This window comes from Heptranchias perlo, chromosome 20, assembly GCF_035084215.1.
Source record: "Heptranchias perlo isolate sHepPer1 chromosome 20, sHepPer1.hap1, whole genome shotgun sequence".
Classification (NCBI taxonomy): domain Eukaryota; kingdom Metazoa; phylum Chordata; class Chondrichthyes; order Hexanchiformes; family Hexanchidae; genus Heptranchias; species Heptranchias perlo.
In genome coordinates this window covers 10536890-10550697 of record NC_090344.1, presented here as the reverse complement: position 1 = coordinate 10550697, position 13808 = coordinate 10536890, and the positions used below count along the sequence as shown (strand labels likewise).

The following is a 13808-nucleotide window of genomic DNA, read 5'->3' as shown; positions in this document are numbered from 1 at the left end:
GTTAAAGACAATAAAAGGAAAGCCACCTCCCAAGTCTGAAGTGAGAGCGGATAAAATAACATTCTTCATATCACTGTCTTCAAAATTGGGGTGGTAATTCCGAAACGTCTGTCGACACTGTCTTAATTCTAGGGGGCACGTTTGTGGACTAATTGGTCCTAATTGTTGGACACATGCTTGTAGTTCGGAATAATCTCAGGGCTGAGACCGTTGGGATGCACCTGCCCAGGGGACCCCAGGTGGAGAATTTGCTCCTCCCTCTGCTGGTGCTGCACCTGGTACATTGGGAACTACCCGAGTTCTGATAATAACACTCACCGGGTTTTCTGCACTTGGGGAATCAAGTGGGCCTTGTCTTCGCCAGGGACTTTTCCCTCAATTTGGGCAACGGAAACCGGTTTCTCCTCACGGTTCACATGGGGCGGGGGATCTGGTGCAGGGAGGGGTGGCAGAGGGGGATATAAGTTCTCACTATACTCATTTCTTTCTTGACCATAATCCACGTCAGGGTCCCCCAGGGTCACTGCCGCTACCACTGCATGTTACACGTTCAGTTGTTTTTCTAACTGGCTAACTCTTGTATGGCATTGACGATGATCCACCTCTCTCTGGGGGCGCTTGAGAGCTTCTCTCAAAGCACCTCTTGCATCCTCAAAGTTTTTAGTGAGGTGAGTATTGTCTTTCATTACAGTTTCTAGCTGACATCGTATTTCTTCTAAATTATGTAATGCTGATCCAGCATTTACAGCCTTAATACTTTGATGTTGCATGATTGCAGCTGCCGATGCAACTTGGTATTTTAGACCATCAACCTGACTATCTTTCTCGGCAAGTTCTTTCTGCTGCCATTTTAACTGTTCATTCTGTACCAGGATAATGTGCCGATCTTGTCCCGTGCAATACGAGGGTGCAGAAGTGATCAAGCGGATCGCCCGATCCCGCCTCCATTTTTTACGCCACGGCGTCCTTCAATGTAACTTCCGGGCCTTTACCCAACCATTCTAACAATAAGACCTGTCCATCGGTCCCACTACAGTTTTTCTTGATCCGGGTACTATACTCCTTCCAAAGATCCCCGTTCGGCATCTTAGTGTACTTTAGAGAGCCACTATCCGTTTGTTATTACTAATCCCCCACAAGGATTGACTGGTGATCAAGTGATAACCCTCGCGTCCATTACCTTATATCCAGTAATACCAGGTTTTGGCTGTTGTCAGAAATAGTCCCTTCGTGGTCGCCAATTGTAGGATTTAAACCACTACTTTCAGGATCATAATCTAATCCATCTAAGAACTGGTTCCTGACAACAACAAGATAACCACGGTACTGGTATTATGGTTAAAGGCAAAACAGATTTATTAAGCACATCACAATTAGTACAAAAAGGTGATACTTAACAAAGGGGAATAGTCACAGTCTGTTCCTTGAAACCTCGGAAGTATCTCTCCAAGTGACTATGGCGCGGTCTCTCTCTCTCTCTCTTGCTGTGATCTGTTGACTGAAAAATTCTCTTCTTCCTTGCCAGAATCTTGCGCGCCTTCCTCAGCTTTTGAGGTCTCTTCTTATCCGCTTTTTCAGTTTATGAGCAGTTCACTATCACATCCACATCTCTCAGCCTGACCATTATTCATGTCTCTCAACCTTCAGAAGTTACATTCCAAGCATAACTCCTGGTACCATCCGTGCCTTGTTACAGACTTAACAGAACCTTATCTGAGAGTTTAATTGCCAGCCTTCACAGAACCGTTTGTATAAACAGACTTCTATTCACGAGCTTGTGGAGGCTCGAGATAGAGAGGGCTAAGCCTGCGTGACACCTTGATTTAATTAACCTCCAGTCCCTTTATCTACATGTCTTTGAGACATTATGCTATTCCAGCACATCCTCCCTTAGTGCCTGTGGTTTTCCCCAAGGTCTGTTAATTACCACTTTAATGGCTTAATCCTTACACATTGTTCTTCCTGACTCTAAACACCATTGTACAGGACCCTTCTGTTCCATTCCGAGGAGCACTGAACCATGGAAGAGAGCGGCTGCAACACTTTTCTTACACGCCTCAAGATTAACCCGCACGACGACTTTGCTGTCAGGGAAGAGAGACGAGAAAGACCAAAGTGCCGCTTGCCCCTCTCAGTGTGGCCCTGAAGGACTGTGTCCAGGCTGAAGTTCTGTTCCCACCGGACGATCCTCCCCCCAGATTGTCCTTTCTGAGCTCCAGCCAGGCGATGCTAAACACTCAGGTGGGAAAGACCAAAATCTACAACGTGTTTAAAACAAAGCTGATTTATTTAACAGATATCCAGAATATTAAACTCCAGCCCAGTTATAGGGGTTATCAACATCAGCAGAAACAATCCCCAACTGTCAGAATGAACATGTTTCAGTCCTGGATGGGATTAACAGCAGAATCCAACCCCTGCAGTCATATGTGAACTCGCTGGTGTCTCAGCACGTCTGATGACTGAGTGAATCCCTTCCCACACATGGAGCAGGTGAACAGTCTCTCCATAATGTGCGTTAGTTGATGTGTCAGCAGTTCATTTCTGCTTTTAAAGCTCTTCTCAAAGTCACTGCATTAAAAGGTCACTCAATAGTGTGAACAATTTGATGTCTCAGAAGGTGGGATGAATTAGTGAATCCCTTCCCACACACGGAGCAGGTGAACAGTCTCTCCCCAGTGTGAGTGTGTTGGTGTTTCAGCAGATCATTTGTGCTTTTAAAGCCCTTCACACAGTCAGAACATGTAAAATTCTCTCCCCAGTGTGAGTACGTTGGTGTGTCAGCAGATTCCTTTTGCTTTTATATCTCTTCCCACAGTCAGAACATTTAAAAGGTCTCTTATCAGTGTGAACTCGTTGGTGTCTCAGCAGGTGGGATGACCGAGTGAATCTCTTCTGACACACGGAACAGGTGAACGGACTTTCCCCAGTGTGAGCACTTCGATGTCTCAGCAGATTAATGTTGCTTTTAAAGCTCCTCTAACAGTCAGAACATTTAAAAGGTCTCCCATCAGTGTGAACTCGCTGGTGTCTCAGCAGGTTGGATGACTGAGTGAATCTCTTCCCACACAAAGAGCAGGAGAATGCCCTCTCCCCAGTGTGAACTCGCTGGTGTGACAAAAGGTGCGATGACAGAGTGAATCTCTTCTTACACACGGAGCAGATGAACGGCCTCTCCCCAGTTTCACAGCGTTGGTGTCTCAGCAGTTCATTTCTGCTTTTAAAGCTCTTCTCACAGTGAGACCATTTAAAAGGTCTCTCATCGGAGTGAACAAGTTGGTGTGTCAGCAGGGTGGATGACTGAGTGAATCTCTTCCCACACACGGAGCAGGTGAACGGACTCTCCCCAGTGTGACTGCGTCGATGAGTTTCCAGCTGTGACGGGTAATTGAATCCCTTCCCACAGTTCCCACATTTCCACGGTTTCTCCGTGGTCCGGGTGTCCTTGTGTCTCTCCAGGTTGGACGATCAGTTGAAGCCTCGTTCACACACAGAACACATGTACGGTTTCTCCCCGCTGTGAATGGTCTGATGTATTTTTCAGGCTGTGTAACTGGTTAAAGCTCTTTCCACATTCAGTGCACTGGAACACTCTCACTCGGGTGTGTGTGTCTTGGTGCTTTTCCACTCACACTGATGTTTCAAATCTTCTCCCACAGACAGAACAGACAAACATTTCTCCTTCCACATTCAAAGGCCGATGATATTCAGGTCCTGATGAATCAAATGACTCTGTCAGATTTGACGTGATTTTTGGTTTGAATTTCCCTCTGCAAATCCTCCCCTTCTAATACCCTGTAAAAGAAGTTTGTAAAAGTTATCGCTGTAAGTACAGGATAGAAATTCAGAACAGGCAATTCTAGTTTCTATGGAACATTCTTTCCTCTCTTGCACCCCAAAGATGTAAATCTCCGTCCCAAACACTCTCCCTCCTCCCTGTGCTGAAATCCAAACCCATCACATCATCTTTCAGTGACCCTAAACCATGAGTGAGAGAGCGTGAGAGTGAATGTGACACAGTGAATGTGAGAGAGTGAATGTCAGATAGTGAGTGTGAGAGATTGAATGTGAGTGTGAGAGAGAATGAATGTGAGAGAGTGTGAGAGAGTGAATGTGAGTACAGGTGTGGAGAATGAAGTGGGGCAGGTGGAGCATGTTTCAGTGGGGCAGCAGTGATCATAATCTCATTAGGTTTAGAATAGTTATGGAAAAGGACAGGGGTCAGTCAAATGTGAAAATTCTTAACTGGAGGAGGGTTAATTCCAGTGAGTTAAAAAGGGATCTTGTCCAGGTGGATTGGAATCAAAAATTGGCAACAAAACAGTAATTGAACAATGGGAGGCCTTCAAGGAGGAGCAGCTTTGGGTACAGACAAGACAGATTCCCATGAGAAGGAAAGGAACGGCATCCAAAGCTGAAGCTCCCTGGATGACTAAAGGTGTAGAGATCACTATTCGTCCTTCATTTACAGACGCTCCCTGACTGATCACCATTTCTCCATCAGTTGCAGACGCTCTTTGAACGATCATCATTTCCACTTCATTTACAGATGCTCTCTGATCAATCACCCTTCCTTTTCAGCCGTTCCCTGACCAATCATCATTTCTGCTTCAGTTGCAGATGCTCCCTGACCAATCATCATTTCTCCTTCATTTTCAAACACTCCCTTACTGACCATCATTTTCCCTTCATTTACAGATGCTCCCAGACCGATCACCATTTCTTCATCATTCACAGACGTTCACTGACCGATCACCATTTCTCCTTCGTTTACAGAAACTCCCTGACCGATCACCATTTCTCCTCCATTTACAGACGTTCCCTGACCGATCACCATTTCTCCTTCATTTACAGACGCTCCCTGACCGATCACAATTTCAACTTCATTTACAAATGCTCCCTGACCGATCACAATTTCAACTTCTTTTACAGACGCTCCCTGACCGATCACCAATTCTCTTTCATATACAGACGTTCCCTGACCAATTACCATTTTCCTCCATTTACAGACACTCCCTGAATGATTACCATTTCTCCTTCATTTGCAGACGATTCCTGCCCGGTCTCCATTTACAGATGTTCCCTGACCGACCACCATTTCTCCTTCATTTACAGATGCTCCCTGACCGATCACCATTTCTCCTTCATTAACTGACTCTCCCTGACCGATCTCCATTTCTCCTCCATTTACAGACGTTCCCTGACCGATCACCATTTCTCCTTCATTTACAGACGCTCCCTGAGAGTTCCCAGTTTACACCGCGCATGCGCGGGGCCGCGGCCTTTTGTTGAGAGTTGGTCCGGAGCGAAACGGGAGAAACCGGAAACCGGCGGGTAGTGAGGGGGGGATAATGTTCACTGTTTTATATTCGGGTCTGGGGCCGCACTCGGGGTTTGTGAAGCCTGAGCCTGGGCCTGAGCCCGGACCCGGGCCCCGGGGTTTATTGATCCTCTTGCTCCGATCCTCTCACCTGCACCGAACGCGCTCCTCCCGCAGCCTCGACTGACCGCGCATGCTCAGGACACACTGCCCGATAATGAGTCACTACTGCGCCTGCGCACTGTGCTCCACTGATTCAGATAGGGCACAATCTGTACCGCGCTGCATGCTGGGTGATGCATCCGCCATTGATTATCTTACTATCTGGCCGAAAAGCACAGACATTGGAAGCAGAGAGAGCGCGTTTGGACCAAGGATAACAAAATAAACTGAAACCCCAGCCCTTCGTGCCATTTAAACCGACAAAAACACACAGCGTAGATGCCCCGCCTGCCCCACTTTGCTGAACTCCAGAAAATATTTTGTCGGTAACTTTTATTAATTTTGTTTTATTAAATGTTGCAACTGACGGGTTCAATTAACGTTTATTTTCCAACTGCACCGCAGGACGGCCAGTCTCACCATTAACCCCGTCCTGGTGATTAAGGAGAGTTCCGGACCAATAGGAGGAGCGGAAATTTATTGGAATTTCCTGCAACTCGTGGGGTGCCGCAGGGATCAATGTTGGGGGCGTCAAATATTTCCAAAATATATCAACAACTTTGATGAAGGAACAGAGTGTCTTGTGGCCAAATTAGCTGATGATACAAAGATAGGTGGAAAAGCAACTTGCGATGAGGACACAAAGTGTCAGCAAAGGGATGTTGACTGGTTAAGCGAATGGGCAAAATTTGGCAGATGGAATCTTATGTGCGAAATATGAAGTCATTCACATTGGGAGGAAAAATAACAAAGCAAAATATTATTTGAATGGAGAAATACCACAAAATGCTGTGGAACAGAGGGATCAGGGTGTCCTCGTACATGAAACACAGAAGTCAACAGAAGTAGGGGCTTTAACTTTCCCAACATTGACTGGGACAGCCATAGCATTAGGGGCTTGGATGGAGAGAAATTTCTTGAGTGTATTCAGGAGGAATTTCTCATTCAGTATGTGGATGGCCCGACTAGAGAGGGGGCAAAACTTGACCTACTTTTGGGAAATAAGGACGGGCAGGTGACAGAAGTGTTAGTGAGGGATCACTTTGGGACCAGTGATCATAATTCCATTAGTTTTAAGATAGCTATGGAGAATGATAGTTTTGGCCCAAAAGTTAAAATTCTAAATTGGGGAAAGGCCAATTTTGATGGTATTAGACAGGAACTTTCAGAAGTTGATTGGGAGAGTCGGTTGGCAGGCAAAGGGACGTCTGGTAAGTGGGAGGCCTTCAAAAGTGTGTTAACCAGGGTTCAGGGTAAGCACATTCCTTATAAAGTGAAGGGCAAGGCTGGTAGAAGTAGGTAACCTTGGATGACTCGGGAGATTGAGGCCCTAATCAAAAAGAAGAAGGAGGCATATGACATGCATAGGCAGCTGGGATCAAGTGGATCCCTTGAAGAGTATAGAGATTGCCGGAGTAGAGTTAAGAGAGAAATCAGGACGGCAAAAAGGGGACATGAGATTGCTTTTGCAGATAAGGCAAAGGAGAATCCAAAGAGCTTCTACAAATACATAAGGGGCAAAAGAGTAACTAGGGAGAGAATAGGGCCTCTTAAGGATCAACAAGGTCATATGCGGAACCACAAGAGATGGGTGAGATCCACATCGATATTTACGGTTGAGAAAGGCATGGATGTTAGGGAACTTTGGGAAATAAATAGTGATGTCTTGAGGAGTGTACATATTACAGAGAGGGAGGTGCTGGAAGTGTTAACGCGCATCAAGGCAGATAAATCTCCGGGACCTGATGAAATGTATCCCAGGACGTTATGGGAGGTTAGGGAGGAAATTGCAGGTCCCCTAGCAGAGATATTTGAATCATCGACAGCTACAGGTCAGGTACCTGAAGATTGGAGGGTAGCAAATGTTGTGCCTTTGTTTAAGAAGGGCGGCAGGGAAAAGCCTGGGAACTACAGACCGGTGAGCCTGACATCTGTAGTGGGTAAGTTGTTAGAGGGTATTCTGAGAGACAGGATCTACAGGCATTTGGAGAGGCAGGGACTGATTAGGAACAGTCAGAATGGTTTTGTGAGAGGAAAATCATGTCTCACGAATTTGATTGAGTTGTTTGAAGGGGTAACCAAGAAGATAGATGAGGGCTGTGCAGTAGACGTGGTCTACATGGACTTCAGCAAAGCCTTTGACAAGGTACTGCATGGTAGGTTGTTACATAAGGTTAAATCTCACGGGATCCAAGGTGAGGTAGCCAATTGGATACAAAATTGGATTGACGACAGAAGACAGATGGTGGTTGGAGAGGGGTGTTTTTCAAACTGGATGCCTGTGACCAGCGGTGTGCCTCAGGGATCGGTGCTGGGTCCGCTGTTATTTGTTATTTATATTAATGATTTGGATGAGAATTTAGGAGGCATGGTTAGTAAGTTTGCAGATGACACCAAGATTGGTGGCATTGTGGACAGTGAAGAAGGTTATCTAGGATTGCAACGGGATCTTGATAAATTGGGCCAGTGGGCCGATGAATGGCAGATGGAGTTTAATTTAGATAAATGTGAGGTGATGCATTTTGGTAGATCGAATCGGGCCAGGACCTACTCCGTTAATGGTTGGGCGTTGGGGAGAGTTATAGAACAAAGAGATCTAGGAGTACAGGTTCATAGCTCCTTGAAAGTGGAGTCACAGGTGGATAGGGTGGTGAAGAAGGCATTCAGCATGCTTGGTTTCATTGGTCAGAACATTGAATACAGGAGTTGGGATGTCTTGTTGAAGTTGTACAAGACATTAGTAAGGCCACACTTGGAATACTGTGTACAGTTCTGGTCACCCTATTATAGAAAGGATATTATTAAACTAGAAAGAGTGCAGAAAAGATTTACTAGGATGCAACCGGGACTTGATGGTTTGACTTATAGGGAGAGGTTGGATAGACTGAGACTTTTTTCCCTGGAGAGTAGGAGGTTTCGGGGTGATCTTATAGAAGTCTATAAAATAATGAGGGGCATAGATAAGGTAGATAGTCAAAATCTTTTCCCAAAGGTAGGGGAGTCTATAACGAGGGGGCATAGATTTAAGGTGAGATGGGAAAGATACAAAAGGGTCCAGAGGGGCAATTTTTTCACTCAAAGGGTGGTGAGTGTCTCGAACGAGCTGCCAGAGGCAGTCGTAGAGGCGGGTACAATTTTGTCTTTTAAAAAGCATTTGGACAGTTACATGGGTAAGATGGGTATCGAGGGATATGGGCCGTGTGCAGGCAATTGGGACTAGCTTAGTGGTATAAACTGGGCGACATGGACATGTTGGGCCGAAGGGCCTGTTTCCATGTTGTAAACTTCTATGATTCTATGATTCTATAACATAGAGGTGCAGCAGGTAATCCGGAAGGCAAACAGAATATTGGACTTTATTTCTAAGGGGATGGAGTATAATAGCAGGGAAGTCATGCTGCAAGTGTACAGGGTGCTGGTGAGACCACATCTGGAGTACTGCGTACAGTTCTGGTGACCTTATTAATGGAAGGACATACTTGCATTGGAGGCGGTACAGAGAAGGTTCACTAGGTTGATAACGGTTATGGAAGGATTGTCTTATGAGGAAAGATTGAACAGGTTGGGTCGATACGCATTGGAGTTTAGAAGAATGAGAGGAGATCTTATTGAATCATGCAAGGATCTGAGGGGACTTGATAGGGTTGATACTGAGATGATGTTACCCCTCATGGGGGCTCTAAAACTAGGGGCATAGTCTCAGAATAAGGGGTCGCCCGTTTAAGATGGAAATGAGGTGGAATTTCTTCTCCCAGAGGGTCGTGAATCTTTGGAATTCGTTATCACAAAAAGCTGTGGAGGCTGAGTCATTGAATACATTCAAGGCTGAGTTACACAAATTTTTGATCAGCAAGGGAGTTAAAGGATATGGGGAAAGGGCAGAAAAGTGGAGTTGAGGTAAAAATCAGATCAGCCATAATCTCATTAAATGGCAGAGCAGGCTCGAGGGGCCGAATGGCCCACTTCTGCTCCTATCTCTATGGTCTTATGGTCTTATGGTAAATTGACTGGAGGGATGAGCGGATAGTTGGTCCTCTGACCATTCGGAGTGTGTGAGGGGCGGGAGTTGCGGCACCGAATGGGCGGGTCTAAGCCCAGATGTCCCCATTGTCTGAGGCATCATTTTTAAAAATTAATTTATCTTAAGCTCCAGGAGAAAACTCGACCTTTCTGTTGTGGCTTGAAAAAGATGAGGTGGAACAAACATTTCAACATTTGTTGGAAAAACACATTAATTAAGAACAACTAACATGGATTATTTGAGATATCTCAAGTCTACTGATAAAGGGAATGTAGCGGAGGTTGTGTGGATGGATTGTGAAAAGGTGTTTTATAAGATGACGGACAGGAGGCTTGTTGATAAAATTAATACCCACGGTATTAAAATGAATTGGGCAGTGTGGATAGGAAGTTGTGTAAAGAGCAGAAAACAGAGAGTTGTTGTTAATGGATGTTCTTCAGACAGGACAGATGTAAACAGTGGTGTCCCCCATGGTCAGTGTTGGGACCATTGCTCTTCTCAATACAGAGAATGATCTGAGCTTGGGTATGTGGGACACAAGGTGAAAATCTCTAGATGACGCCAAAATTGGCAGCGTGGGGAACTGTGAAGAGGAGTCAGTGACGTCATTGTGACGTCCACAGGTTCGGAAACAGGCAGGTGAAGTTTAATGGAGAGAAATGTGACGTCATAGATTTTGAGAGGAAGAAAAATGAGATGAAATGTAAACAAAATGGTCAAAGTTTAAAAGTAGAGGAGCAGAGAGACTTAGGGGTGGAAGGTCCTAACTAATGCATTGTCTTATTAATTAACAATTCTGAGAGTCAGCAACTTTAATACCTTATTAAGAAATATATGAGTAAATTCTCTTTCCTCTACCGTACCAGAGTAAACATACAAGTCTCCCGTGTACACGAGATGATCCCTCTGGATGGAACCTCAGGCACCCTGAGCTTGATCTCCAGTGTCTCCAGTCCCGACTGTCCCTTACATCAGTATCCCGTCACTGGAGCTGGAACTTCCCTTGTCTGTGGTTTACAAGAACACATTGCATGGTTCCCAGCAGTTATTTTTCTTCAGCAGCTTTCCCATGACCCCTGAACTACCCTGCTTACTGTTAATTAGAATCATACAATCAAAGAAATTTACGGCACAGAAAGAGGCCATCGTGTCTGTGCCGGCCGAAAAAGAGCTATCCAGCTTCACCCCACTTTCCAGCTCTTGGTCTGTGGCCTTATAGTTTACAGCACATACCCACGTACTCTTTAAATGCGATGAGAGTGTCCGCCTCTACCACCCTTTCAGGCAGTGAGTTGCAGACCCCACAACCCTTGGCGAAAGAATTTCTCCTCAGCTCCCCACTAATCCTCCTACCAATCACTTTAAATCTGTGCCCCTGGTTACTATCCTATCTGTGAAGGGATATGGGTCCTTCCAATCCACACTAGGCCCCTCATAATTTTGTACACCTCAATTAAATCTGCATTCAGCCTCTTCTGTTCCAAAGAAAACATCCCCAGCCAATCCAATCTTTCCTCTTAGCTAAAATTCTACAGTCCAGGCAACATCCTTGTAAATCTTTCTTGCCTTGTATAAAATGTCTGCTATTTGAAAGTCGTAACATTGATCAAAGTCTGCGTTAAGTTTTCTTGCCATTTGTGTCAAGATTTGGAAAAGATCTGTTACTTGACTTTAAATGTTGCCGACCTTCAACTGTAGCTCACAGTGTCTGAACAGTCACTGTTATCATTGGACTTTTATGTATCTTCTTGTGCTCCATCTCCGTAACAACACAAGTTGAACACAGCAATGTTTTCAGCAAATGGAATCCCAGTGTGAAAAAAATGCACAATTTCAGAGCGAAGCAACATATGCAAGATTGGTGGGAGATGCGACTGGAGATAATGGGCCTGGGGCAGTGAGAACATCTCTTGAGCATTAAGATATTCAGTATCCGAAGAAGCTGGGAGATGAGATCGTTGTGTCTATTTATCCAGGTATCTGCAAAATCCATCGTGTCTCAATACCCAGCATCATTTTTCCCCTCTCCTGCTTTCCAGTTAAGGTTTTTTTCTCGTTAAGTCGCATTATTTGCTTTGAACATCTATTTCACCGGCATCTGGAGGAGCAGAGGAAGCTGGAGATAAAGTAGTGACAGAAACAGAAGGAGATGGCAGGTGATGGCAGAATCTTGTGTGTGTCAGTTGCTTCAAGTGAGACATGACAGCCCTGCGTTGCCTTGCACCTTTCCCAGGAGCTGCACTGATTCGGTGCGTGCGTTTTGGAAATGGAAACAGTTACACCAGCAGCTTGTGGTAATATTTCCCCTCACTGTCCATTTCATGTACCTGCCGACCCGCACTTGGTGCTGTCGTTGTCTGAACAAGTCTTTCATGTTCGAACAGTAAATTCCATTTTGTGCGAGCAACTTGTCTGGGACGAAAGTGACGTGAGTTTCAAAGGGACAAGTCGGAAAGGCAGCGTTGGTCTGCTTGCTTGAATGAAAATTGCAGCAGATTCGCTGGTGGTCTCGAGCTGAGGATTCGGCGCTCTCGCCGCCGCGGCACCATGTTTGATTCCCGATCAGGGAACTTGACTTTCCTGGTGTTGTTCAGAATAGCACCAACCAAATTCCCCCGACTGAGCGCAAAGCTCGCTCCTGATCAACATGAGCAATTTCACGGCTCCTGCCTGAACAGCCAGCAGCCTATCATTCTTCAATTTTACAACCCATAAGAGCGATATACAATGCACTTTCTTGCCTTCTGTAAAATGCCTCCTGTTCGAAAGTCGTGCCGCTCATCAAAGTCTGCATGAAGTTTTCTTGCCATTTCTGTCATGATTTGGAAAAGATCTGCTGCCTGACACTTTGAATGTTGAAGAACCTTTAAAAGTAGATCACAGTGTCCGAACAGTCACTGTTATCATTCGCCTTTTATGTATCTTCTTTTACTCCATTTCCTGAACAACACCAGCTGATCACAGCTTCGTTTTCTTCAAGTTGAATCCCAGTGTGAAAAAATGAACAATTTCAAAGCTAAGCAACGTGTGCAAGATTGGAAGCAGAGTGCGAGTGGAGATAACTGGCTTGGATCAGTGATCTCTTGAGCATTCAGACATTCATTATCTGTAAGAAGTACGGAGATGATATTTTTGTCGAGATTTATCAGTGTAGAAAAGAAGCAGGGAGTTGAGATCCTTTTGTCCATTCATCCTGCTGTCTACAAAATCCTTCGCCTCTCAATGCCCAGCATCTTTCTTTCCAACTCCTTGCTCTGCAGGGAAGTCTTGGTTTCATTAATTCTCCATGCTTGCAGCAAACATCTAATTCACCTGGCAGATCTGGCCTTGTCTTCCAGTCATAACACGTCCCATCGTGTTGACATCATGTTAGCAACTCAAGATAAGCTGTCCGATGTTCATGGAATGCATTCGAGACAGTTTTCTAGATCAATATGTCGAGGAACCAAAAAGGGAACAGGCTATTTTAGATCTAATATTGTGTAATGAGACAGGATTAATTAGTAGACTGAAAGTAAATGATCCTCTGGGGAAGAATGATCATAATATGATAGAATTTCAGATTGAGTTTGAGAATGATGTCGTTAAGTCCGAAACTAGGGTCTTAAATTTAAACAAAACCAATAACGGAGTTATGAGGGGTGAGTTGGCTGAGATGGTTTGTGAAATTAGATTTGTATCTGTCGTCATAGAAGAAGACACAAAAATCATACCAGCACTATTGGGGAACCAAAGTTCTAATGAGAGTGAGGAACCTAAAGCAATGAAGATTAGTAATGAAAAAGTACTGGAGGAATTAATGGGACTAAAAGCTGACAAATTCATTGGCCCTGGTGGCCTACATCCAGGGTTTTAAAAGAGGTGGCTGCAGAGATAGTGGATGCATTGGTTTTATCTTCCAGAGTGCCCATGATTCTAGAAAGGTCCCCATGGATTGGAAGGTACCAAAAGTAACCCCGCTATTCAAGAAAGGAGGGAGAGAGGAAACAGGGAACGACAAGCCATTTAGCCTGACAATAGTAGGAGGGAAAATGTTAGAATCTATTACTAGGGACTTGATAACAGGACACTTAGATAATCATAACATGATTAGGCACATGCAACACGGTTTTGTGAAAGGGAAATCGTGTTTGACAACTCTGTTAGAGGTTATGAGGGTGTAGATAGCAGGGTAGATAAGGGAGAACCAGTGGATATAGAATATTTGGATTTTCAAAAGGTAATCGATAAGGTGCCACACAAAAGTTTGTTAGACAAGATTAGGGCTCATGGGATAGTGGGTAATATATCAACATGGATTGAGGA

General features: G+C 44.8%; 1 long non-coding RNA gene across 1 annotated transcript; it reads right to left on the bottom strand.

The window, feature by feature from the left end:
* Positions 1-1332: 1332 nt before the first annotated feature.
* Positions 1333-5507, bottom strand: LOC137335620 (uncharacterized). The gene is made up of 2 exons (XR_010966461.1): positions 5472-5507; positions 1333-3795 (listed from the first exon to the last, which is right to left on the bottom strand). It is a non-coding gene; the product is annotated as an uncharacterized lncRNA (long non-coding RNA).
* Positions 5508-13808: the final 8301 nt, after the last annotated feature.